This window comes from Lycorma delicatula, chromosome 10 (assembly GCF_047948215.1).
Source record: "Lycorma delicatula isolate Av1 chromosome 10, ASM4794821v1, whole genome shotgun sequence".
Classification (NCBI taxonomy): domain Eukaryota; kingdom Metazoa; phylum Arthropoda; class Insecta; order Hemiptera; family Fulgoridae; genus Lycorma; species Lycorma delicatula.
This window is the reverse complement of record NC_134464.1, coordinates 27,046,438-27,059,211: the sequence shown is the minus strand read 5'-3', so window position 1 is coordinate 27,059,211 and position 12,774 is coordinate 27,046,438. Positions and strand designations below refer to the sequence as shown.

General features: G+C 29.3%; 1 pseudogene; it reads right to left on the bottom strand.

Moving 5' to 3' along the window:
- Nucleotides 1-1,350: 1,350 nt before the first annotated feature.
- Nucleotides 1,351-12,460, bottom strand: LOC142331693 (evolutionarily conserved signaling intermediate in Toll pathway, mitochondrial-like; annotated as a pseudogene).
- Between the last annotated feature and the right edge of the window lie 314 nt (nucleotides 12,461-12,774).

The window sequence follows — 12,774 nt, the reverse complement described above, 5'->3', positions numbered from 1 at the left end:
ATTTAAAGAATATACAAATGTTAACCATAAAATCAGTAAATACACCTTTAATTATTGGCAATAAGAAGCATTAACCGTTTTAGTAAAACAATGAAGTTATAAGTTGAGTTTTCAGATAACTTTAATAAAAAAAAAATGTCCGTTTTAATACAATAGTGTAAGAAGACCGGTATAACGGATCTGAGTAACGGAATCCTGCCAATTAAGAAAAAATAGTAGAAAATATAATAATAGGAGGAATCCAGAAATCCTTTTAGTAAATGTAGCAGATCCGTTTAACAATCGTCCTTTGTAATACTGTTCGCTGGTACACCTAAACAGATGTTCCGTGAGAAGAGTTACCGGACCAGGGAAGGAATTTCATGACAATATCTGAGGGCGGACGATCGTTCTCATGCTCAACTAGGGTCTGGTCCTGCAGGTAAACAGAGAGGTGAATACTTGGGGGAAGATCAGTTGACGGTCACATCTCTTGTGAAGTTAATATTTGAACTTATTACACATGTTCCATACTCACCAGATTTGATGCCCTAGGATTTTCACTTCTTTCTGCAATTAAAGAGCGATATTAAGGGTACTTATTCACCCTATATGATGATCTTAAGGATACAATGAGTCGTGGATCAAGGAAAGACCCCCAGCATTTCTCAGTAACAAAATGAGAAAACTGGTTCACCATCAACATAAAAGTGTAGTAATAAATAAAATGTAATTTTTTGCCATATTTGTTTTATTTGACTATTATTTTCATTTGTGAGTTATGAGCAACTGTAATTATATTTCACACCCATCGTACATAATTTAAAGTTAGGTCGGTAAAGTGTTAAAAATATCAAAAACTGAGGTAACAATAAAATTCTAAAACAATCCAATCAAATAATTTAATAAATCTTGAACTTTAGCAGGATTCCCATTGAATTTAAAGATTCGTTTATACTGATTTTTCCTGACTAATTTAATAAAAATTTCCTGACTCTCATAATGGTATGTATTGCCATTTATTCCGCAAAATATAGATTTCTATTTTTTTGCAACCTCCACCATCATCCCCATAACTGTCCAACTCACGCCTTTTTTATTCATTTATTATTACACTCATCTTTTAATGATTTTTTACAATAGACATTTAAAAACAATTGGCTTGGATCTATAAGACTGCTAAAAACTTTTCACAAAAAAAGCTCACATTATTTTGCAAAATAAACAAAAAACAATATTAAATAACTTGATTTACATAAAATTTTTAACAAAACACAGATTTTCATTTAACAAAAATTGAATATTATGTATGATCACAACTCGAAGAAAAACTAAAATTACTGAGACTGAAAGTAATACAGATAAAAAAACTAGAACAGAACACCTTATTTTATTCAGAAAACAAACATTATTAACATTTACTTGAAAAATATTTTGTCATTATTATTCTAGCATATTTCCAGAATGCCTTCAAAATATGGTACAAGGCGATAAGAGCATTTAGTTGCTCTAAGCTGGAATTTTGATTCTATACAATTATCAGGAAACACCTGCAATATGCTGGACAGGGTTGTCACTTCCTGATGCCAGGAAAGTATATACATTTTGCCATTACTTAAAAAATATTTTATTAATAACATTAATTTTAATTCTGTAACAAAAATGCAATTCTCTAAAATTTTTTGCAATTTCTCCTCACTTTCCTAAGTTTATATTTCCTGACTTTTCCTGCTTGTGGGATTCATGTCTAGTAATCCTTCCAAATATATATTCATTCCCACATAATGATTATAACTGCCAAACTAGTATTTCTCAATAAAGAAATGTTCATTTCAAACGATTAAAAAACTAACAGAACAGATGAGAAGTAATGAAATTTGATAAATGGCACACAATATACTACATAAACAAGCTGAATTTGCAGAAGCAAAGTACCTACTGAATGAACAGATATTTTACTAGCAGGATCCACACCGGTAATCCTTTTAATTGCTAACATAGCTAAGTCAAATGGTTCCTTAGGAACTTCTTGTGGTAAAGGCCACGGTAAAATATTTTTAAATTTTGGCATCCAGTATAACATTCTCATAAATTTTCTAACAGGATAGCCTCTTTCACCAAATATATTTATCAATATTTCTCCAGTTTCCGGATCGGGTATAACACCTGAAATCAGAAAAGTACAGTAAAAAAGAATGATTAAAGACTGTTCATCATAATGCAACATGAAAAACAAAAATAGTGGACTACTAAGATAAAGATATGCACACTTTGAATATAAAAAAACGTAAACACAAGATTTAAAGTAACTAAGCAGAATGATTACTATTCAACTAACCTCTATGGCTAAGTAGAACAATCTCATGCTTTTATTTGAAAGGTCCAGAGCATCTATACTCTAATTTAAATAAACTGCTTATAGTGTTACTTGATAACAAATAAAAAACTGTTTTGTTATAATAAATAAGTTTTATGACACTGTTATATGGATCAAAAAGGACTGAACAAATAAAAGTCGATGATTCAGAAATACCATACAACCTCTGGATCAAACTTTTTTGTTATAATAATTTATATAAGACTGTTATAAGGATCAGAAAGGACTAGACAAATAAAAGTCCAGATGATTTAGAAATATCATACAGCATATTGGGTTCAGTCTTTTTTATGTAGGTATTAATAGTAAATGCAAACTTTACTTAAAATAAGTTCAATTTTGAAAAATATACCTACAAAATAGAGAACAGGCTTATAACAGTCACTACATCGTTTATACTTTTTTCAAACAAGAGATGAATGAGATCAATAAGCTGCAGCCAATTACAATAGTTTGCATTCCACATAAACAAATACATTTAACTAATGGCCATCACATATAGGCTTTATTAATTTACTAGTAAGTAAATATAAATAATCTAAATATTTCCCATTTAAAAAAAATTGGTAAATTAAGTTCTTCTACCAAAGTGTATTGCATAATACTAAAATAATTTTTTTAAAAATCAGACCTAAATTACAAAAGAAGTCTAAGTGTTCTGAAGTTATTTATAAATATATAAATGTACATATTTCAAATATCTCAACACTGAATCGATCCAGGAAATTCAAATGTATGGATTAACAGGATTTGGATAAACAAGGATACACCATAAATCAAAACATTATATACATCAATGTACTGTACTAGTCTACATCAATAGTACTGATGTACTATTCTGATTGTGACTGTTGCAGAGTGCTTTAAATAAATAAAATACACACACCGACAACCAGCAGTAATTATAATACATAATAAAGACCAAAACATAGAAAATTTTAAGAATGTCAATAAAAAATAAAAATAAACATAGTTCTTACTTTCCATTTACCTTACAAATGACTCTTTACCAAGAGCCTTGGTGAGTACATCAGCCACTTCATGGTAACTTCAGCAATATCCAATTGTACATAACATACTTTTATTATACATTGTTTCATTTTCTCTTAAATAAAATGATTCTTAATGTCAATGTGCTTTAATCGTTCACGATATTTACTAATTTATAAAGCTGACAAACTGTTATCAAATAAAAGTACATCTACATCTAATTCTATTAAAATATTTTGAAACCAACAAGCACATTGAAACTCGCTGACACATTGATTGAGGGCTAGATACTCTGCCTCAGTGGAAGACAGAATAACATAAAACATACTGGTTTTTTGAACACTAAGACAGTTTAAAACAATGTCCACTGGTGGATTTTCTGTCAATGGTGTAACCACCCCGGTCAGCATCTACAGAACCTTTGATAATATCAGTAGTAGAACATTTACTATATACTAATTTCAAATGAAGAGTTTCTTTCGTGCAACATCATAACACATATTAATTAATTATTACTAGCACAACATTGGTATCCGCTTCGAATACTAATACTTGCACACAGATATGGTCTGCTACCTAACATAGCATTCATAATACAACCTATTAATTTTTGACACTTATTTTTTATTTCTGTATTTTCCAGTTTTTCTCTCATCAAATAATTATAATCAAAATTATAATCCGATGCAGTAGAAACAGTTTTACAGTCAAACATACTGAAACGTTTTAGTACACTTCCTAGATAATTATTTTGATTCAAAGTTATCACACCTCATCTTTTAAATTTTGTTCTATAGCGATACATAAATAATAAGAAATCTGAACCATATCTTTCATTTTAAACTTACTCTAGTTAACTTACTCATCAGTTCATTTTTAAAAAAATTAATTTCTTGCTTATTTCAGCCCATGATAGTTAAGTCATAAATTAGTACATTAATTTCTCAAATATTAACCTGAAATACAAACAATAATCAATATTTAACTTACAAAATTTTGAGATCGTGAAATCTATCATACCAGCATTTGGAAGAAGTTTTTAAACATAAATTGCTTTCTTAAGTTTGCACACTTTTTGATTTGGTAAACTGCAAATCTCAAGTAAACACATAAATACATTTTCTTTCAGTTCGCCATGTAAAAAAACACTACAGACATTCAGTTCCGTAACAGGCCATTCAAAATTTACACTAACAGGTAACATTAATCTAACTGTATTTCTGGCTTATCAATAACATCCCATGAATCATTTTCAGCTAATGATTTCAACTAAACTTCCATAGCGTCCTGCCACTGCTTAGCAAAAACAACTGATTTTTTAGCTTCTTCATATGATGTTGGTTCTTCAATATTCAACACACTAACAAAGACAGTCTCATAATCATTATATTTAACTGGAAGCTGCAGCTGATCCCTAGGATGAAGCTGTTTCTATCAGTAGGGTTATGTATGTTCATGTTCAGGGAACTTCTTTTTAAACTTTCATCTGCAGTCACATCCTTAATAATGTTTACAATGTATTCAACTTCAGATGTAGGTTCTTCTTTCTTCATGTTGACATTACAATCAAAAAACATAAAAGAACTTATTCGGTTTACAGAGAACAAAAACAACACTACTTTTTAACATTACTGCTTTCATAACCGGAAAATTAACTCTCAGTCCTTTGTTCTTTCACCCTAACCTACAAGAATTTCCTTTTTATTTTCAAGATCAAGCTTCTTTTTCTTCTCTTTGGTATACGCACCCACACTTCTGTATCAAACAGCGGTTTATTATTTTAAAATCAAAACTTTGCTTATTATTTCATAATTCATAAGGTGTTTTACTGTTAACTGTAGCTGCCTAAATGATTGTATGCATTTCTTGTTCAGCACGACCATTCTGCTTGGGATTATAAGAAAGAGTAATTTGATGTTCTCTTCCTTGCCAATTCAGAGGTTTTTTCACATAGTGATTAACAAACGCTTTTCCATTATCTGTTCTTAAGACTTTAATTTTTTGAACCATTTGTTTTTCACATAGTTTCACAAAAAGTTCAAGCTTACCACAAACTTCATGCTTGTGTTTTAAAAAATACACCTGTCTATAATGCAAATAGTCATTTTTCAATAAAAATATATAACAAGAACCACCTTGAGTCAACTTCCACAGGACCACAGACATCAGCATGGATTATGTTTCCAACTTCAGTTGATTGTGAATTACTTCCTTTTAATGAGTTATGATGTTGTTTTCCCTGCACACAGGCTTCACAGAAGAAGGTTTCATTTTTATCTTCACACATAATAGCACTCTGATTTAAAAAGACTTTTCACATGATTAAAATTTTAATGTACCAAACTTTCATGCCACCAGATTAATTAAAGATTTTTTATTTGAGTTCACTATGCCACCATTAACCATATAACACGTTGGTCTACAAAATTCTGGTTGTCCTGCAAAAAGGTTTATTTGAGCGTCTAGCCAACGCACAAACTTAATTTGTTTTCTTGTAAATTAAGTGTGCTTCACAGGCGTATGACTTCAAATGAAAACCATTATCCAGAGCCTTGCCCTAAGAGAAAAGTTTCATCCTTAAATCAGGCACAATTTTCATTTTCATATTCATTATCACTTGTCTATTGACCATTTAATAAAAACAGAACCGCAACCAACTGCAGTGATTAGTGAACCATCACCTATTCTTACTTGTTTCAGTTCATTAATTAAGCTTTACATACTTGTACTTTCTAAACATCTTTAGATCATGCACTACTATCAAGATACTATTCTGTATCCAAATTCACCTCAGAAACTTCAATTAAGGCCAATCTTTCATTTGAATCATTTACATTTTGTTTATTTGCCTCTGACAATTTCTTTTGACGAAACCAACAATCTTTTACACAATATATTTAGTTATCATAAAACCTGAATAATTTTTACACTGATTCTTTTTATGTCCAACCTTTCTACAAGAAAAACTTTTGAGACTAAATTTATTTACATGTTTAGCAGTTAACACCACAGTATCTTCACTAGATTTCAAATGCTCTTCTTCAATCAATAATCTAGTTGTTAAATTATTTAGAGTTTGCTGATTTTCACCCACTGATTTCCAAGCAAAAAAAATGATCAAAGATAAAATTATTTTTGTAATAACCAGATTACAAAAAGATCAGATTTCAGGTATTTCTTCCTTATTGCTTAAGAGAAACAGTTAAATTTTTAATTTTTGATAGAAAGTCCATAACACCATTTTCAGACTTCAAATTAAAAAATTGTAGCTGTAATAAATGAATATTCATACTTAATTGATGCTCATATATTGTTTTCTGTTTAGTCCAAATTTCATTTGCAGTCTTGCACATTAAAATGTGCGACTAAGGCCTGGATTCCACGCACATTAATAACACTTCCTGTGCACGTACATTATAAATTTCATACTTTTTCAATTCTGCAGCTTTCAAAACATCTGGTTTCTGTATATCTCCATTGGTAATAACAAAGAGATCTTTAGCTATCAATACTACTCTCATCTGGAATTTCCAAATATTCCAGTTATTTTCATTTAACTTCATAAACTGCTGTGATTCCATATTTAACCACATGGTCACAACTAAACAAAATTTTCATGACCTCTGTACCTTTGTTCACAGTTACATATCTGGGCCCATAACCTGTTGCAGAGTGCTTTAATAAATATTAATAAATACACATATTGATGACCAGCAGTTTACTTCTAAAAGTAGTTTTAATAACTCAAACTCTAACAAAAACTCCCATATACTGCACATATTCTCTTTCAGTGTTAATACACTACTGTTAATATGGGCCTCACTCGCTATCGATTGACACAAAGCCCATATTACTGTTACAATTTGGTCGCTGAAATTCAGTTAATGAAATAACCTTAGGAATAGCCTGAGCTATTGTTATAGATTGTTACAATAGCAATAGGTTATTGTAATGTCACAGACTTGAAGAAAATAATTTTGTATAACAATATGCAAGCATCTAGTTATCTTGATAATTTAGTTAAACAATCATTTCACAAATCATATAAATTAAAGAATGGGCAAGGAATAACTTCTTTTAAGGAGACCTGCACCTTTTCTCAAGTAGTTCTTTAATAAATCAAGGAAAAGCAATTTCTTACACCACATATTTGCGTACGTCAATGCCAAAATAAGTGATCTGTTACAGGCTGATCCCATTCTGAATATTCTGATTTCCTAAGGGATTATATGTGGGATGAATGTATATTACCTAAAGGAATGTATACTATGCCCAGATGATAATTAATTTAAGTGCTACTTTTTTCTTTTTTTTTTTTGAAGCATTTCCAATCAGATTCTCAAAACCAAGAAAAGTAGAATATATAAATAAATGAATCACTAAAAAAGAAACGGAAATATAATAAGAAAACCAAGTCGACAACTACTATTATCTGAAACTTGTAACAGAATAAGTTTGGAAAGAAGACAACTGAGGGAAAGAACTGACTTCTCAGCACAATTTTTAGTAATTCATTAATACATCTATTTCTCAATACATAGAAATCTCTAAAAAAAATTCAAGTTAGTGATAACTTTTATAAAATATCATGTAAACGAATTTAAAATAATAATGAAGACAATGAACCTATTCCAGTGTTAAAAAGGAATGAACATAAAATGATTTTACAAATTGAATAACAACTCTAAAACAGTTTAAGATTTAGATCTGATATCTTTAACGTATGATAAACTAAAAATTTATTTTTACTTTATTTAAAAAGTATTTATTAAAAATTTCATGGTTATATGTGCAGTACGTTTTTAATGGCAAGCAATCAAAGTCAAGTCAAGAGACAGCCACTCAGAAAATAGAGTATTTTCATCACATAACGTACTTTAAATAGTAAAAGTTACTATTTGACACCATTAAACAATGAACAAAATTATTTAAACAGTGATGAGACTTGTTTTGATACAAAGCTGAATAGTTCTTATTTTATTAAGATCAAACTCCAGTAAATATAATTTCTCCACCAATAGTGGTTATTATTATTGTTTGATGAAATAACACAGAAACTTAGAAGTTTTTACATGGAATATGGAAATGGAATTTTGTATCGTATGAAAAATATCATGCCTGACAGGATTTGAATCCCGGATCTCAGGATGAAAAGCGAAGATCCTATCACTCAGTCATGGAGATTGGCTAATTAAGTTCTTGAGTTTATAAATTAAATATAGCCTATATCTCTGAAAATAACCCTACAAATTCTTTGAAAAAATTTAAGAAACAACTTACTTTCTTAATATACAGAATTATACTACTACTAGAAGGTTCTCTAAGCACCATTATGCAACTCCTTTATAAGTGCTGTTATTAAGTGGCATGTGAATAATGATGTCCATCTTGAAACAGACAACAATATTATACTTGATCTATGATGTATTAGTTCATTTAATTCATTGTTATTTTTTTCAAATTTAATATGCATTTCAGATTGTACAAGTGTGGCCATGGCTTTTATCCACTAAGAGTAAAATTTGCATGTTTTAATTAGATCTTTATTCTGTTTCTATCAGGTTAATTTTAAAGTTTTGTTCTATTGCTCTGAACAGTGAATGGATAACGCAACTGGGTCAATCTATTTGAAGTGACCCAAGGGTGGTTGCTTGACCAATTCAAAAAAAAATTTAAACTTACCCAATTGTTTCCTACATATCTCAGGACATTAAAACTATTTTTTTAAGCAGTTTATCTGTGGCGGCCATTTTTGCTAAATGCGCACACCTATTTTTCTGATTGTAAGGGTTTATGGAAAAAATCATAACTAAAAAAACTATTGTTCCTGGAAGGATGAAACAAAAAGCAATTTATTCATATTTTCTCAACGTAAAAGATTGGTCCATCAATCTTAGATAGGTAAATTAAAGAGAGATAGAAAATTACTAATAAAGTTGAACATGAAAAACGGTGAAATTTCACTTTTGGTAATTCTTTTCAATAGACAGGGATGGCATGCACAGTTTGAAAGATTTTTTTATATGTAGGTATATGTTAGTAGTTCTAGCATAAATAATTTTAATGGGATATACTTACCCCCTTTTTTTAAGAATTTTTGAGAACTAATTTTTTTTTTTTAAATTCAAATTTTGGCATCCAATATAACTCTGATTGGGCTGGTGATAAAGATCTCAAATTTGCACAATCTACAATGTTTTTTGTAGATGTTTATGGCAAGTAAAAATGTTTCTTTATATGTAGGTATATGTTAGTAGTTCTACCATAAATAATTTTAATGGTGATATACTTACCCCTACTGTTATGAATTTTTGAAAAACTAACTTTTTTAAAATTCAAATTTTGGCTTCCAATAACTCTGATTGGGCTGGTGATAAAAATCTCAAATTTGCACAACCTACAGTGTCTTTGTATGTGTTTATGGCAAGTAAATAGGTTTCTTGTGTATTATACTAATAAAAATGTAACAACCTCTCAAAAATCATGAAAAACGTGTTAAAAGCAATACCAATTTGACTCACTAAATAAGTGCTCCAAGGGAATTTATTGTCTTCTTTGCACTTTACATTTTTTTATATATTTTTTGTATTTACCCAATTGTATATTATGTAGTTTCCTGCCCTAATTAAGATTCAATATTAAATTTCTTTACAGCATTAATTAAGATAATAAAAATTGAAACCGAATGTGAAATTTAGAAAAAAATTAATTATTAATAAACTCCATATAAAAATATTATAAACATGGCAATAATATTTCAAATTTTACTTTTTATATGAATATCTGCAACTTTGTAATTTATTGGATACAGCATTAATAAAATGAGTAAATTATTAATTTAAAAATAAGAAGTACTTATTTAGCAACACTTTAAGTAGCGTTCCCAGTTTTGCAATAATGCATCATTATCACATATAATGTTAAATGAATCACATATTGGTAAGCTGTAACAATCATTTCAACAAGATTCAGTCATTCACACCATACTTGACAACTCAGACAATTTTGCTAAAAGAATGATTTTGCCAAGTAGATAAAAAACTCATTGTATTTAAATAATTACTGAAAAACCTTTTTTTTGTACTTATCCATAACAAAGGAGTGTACAATTTCCCCCCTAATTGTATTGGACAATTACTTACAGTTATACTCATATTAGTTATATAATTAACAAACTTGATTTGTGATATTTAAGTATGTTATTAGTCGACTGATGACAGCCAGAGATCTCTATGAAAGCATAATCTGTGGTATATGCTGCAACAAGGGAACTCTGCTAAATGAAAATCGAAATGGTGCCTAACTGTACTGCTGTGCAGTATATTATAGCACTTTAAACTACCCACAACTTTTTCCATGTTTTGTGTACGAGCATCATACTCTGGCAGAATCGACATAGTTATTTTATCTAAGTTTAATATGATTAAACCACTGGGTTGGTCTAATGTGAACTTATCATAAATCAGCTGATTTCAAAGTTGGGAGTTCTAAGTTCAAATCCTAGTAAAGGCAGTTACTTTTATATGGATTTGAATACTAAATTGTGGATACCAGTGTTCTTTGGTGGTTGGGTTTCAATTAACCACATATTTCGGGAATGGTCTACCTGAGACTGTACAAGACTATACTTTATTTACATTCATACATATCACTCTCAATCATCCATCGTCTGAAATAATAACTTATGGTGGTTTTGGAGGTTAAACAGAAACAGAAAAAGTCTAATATGATTAGAATCCAGCTTTTTCAAGTCTGCAATACACTTCCGGTGAATTGTAATAAACGACATACTTTCTTGATAATGATTTTGATGGTATACATTATTGTGCTAAGGATCAGTCATTAGTAATTTAGAAGGACTCTTTCATCAATATGCAAATTTTACCCAGTTTTTACTAAATTAAAAGCACATGTCATAATTCATTGAGAGGCTGTAGACATAGAGGTTATAAGTTTTAAATCACTACATTCACAGACAGGATATAAAATTTACAACTACCTTGATAACATACATATAACTTTTTCTATACCATCTGTCAAACTTACCTTTCATTGTATTCCTTTAACTTCACGTGATCTCATCAAATGATATTTTTTTATTTTGTTTAATTAAATATTCCCTTATTAAAGTCAAAATAAAACTGCTGCATAACACATAAATCTATATTCTATTTTTGCAGTCTTGCTCAGAATGAACTGAATCTACTATATTTCAATTAACATTTTTTTATTAAATAAAATTCAAAATGGAAACAATCACAAAAAGTGTTATTTAAAAAAAAAACGAAAAAGTGAATAATGTACACTACAACAATGACTGATAATATGTTAACAATCTATTCGAGGAATAAAACACACTTTCAAATTATTGAATTTGATGTGACAAAAGCATTGCATTTGCCATAAATTTTGCCTAAGATACCAGCATGAATCTTAGCAATGACAGATAGGCAAGGTATTAAATAGAGATCAATAAAATATTTTCCAATAATAAGACTGTTAGGGCAGGTTTAAACTGAAATACAGAAAACATTGCTAAACCCATTCGTAATTTAAAACTTATTAATAATTCTATTAGATTTTATTTTTGAAACATTAGGATTTGTAGAATTGTACAAATTCCACGAGAACAAATAATAAAACATTACAAAGAATATAAAACACATTATTATAATAAGCAAATACTTACTATTGTATTCCATCTGCTCTAAAAGATCTACTAATATACACTGTTGCTGCTTAGGATAATGCATGAATTCAACTTGAAGAATATTTTGGGCAACAAATTTTCCTTTAGGCATAATCTTTCTCAACACCGAATTCTTTCATATATTTCATGGCAGCATATATAAATTCCACATGTCCTCTTTTATGGGTCTCCCTAACCCTGAAATGATTCAATAATTCTAAATAAGTTTCTTTTGATTTGTCTTCAGTTCTTTCAAAACGGTTAGGAGCCGATAGTTTTTTATCATCTCTCTTAGAAGAGAAATTCTTATTGAATGTATGAAAGCACGTCCTATTATTAAAAATTACTTTTCTATGTAATCCATCACAAACGTTTAAAAAACCAGTAATTTTTTTTAAACTAAGTCTAAAAATTGCTCGTGACATTATTAGTAGCCGTTAAATAAGAATTACCGGTCAACATAAATTAGGATACTTGAAAAATCACATGTTATTTATAAATCATTTTATAAACTATATACATTACAAAAAAAGATATTTAAAGACAAAAATCATACACAACGCTGAAACAATATTATTTACAGTAATTATTTTTTTCATCTAGGGATATGGCTCTCCCGCACATTATTTACAATACTAGAAAATTAACCTGAAAATTTCGATCATTTGAATTGACGATCGACTGCTATCTAGTAATGGGAAGAATCGTGAACGAGTCGTTCCTTCGATTCGAATCTTTA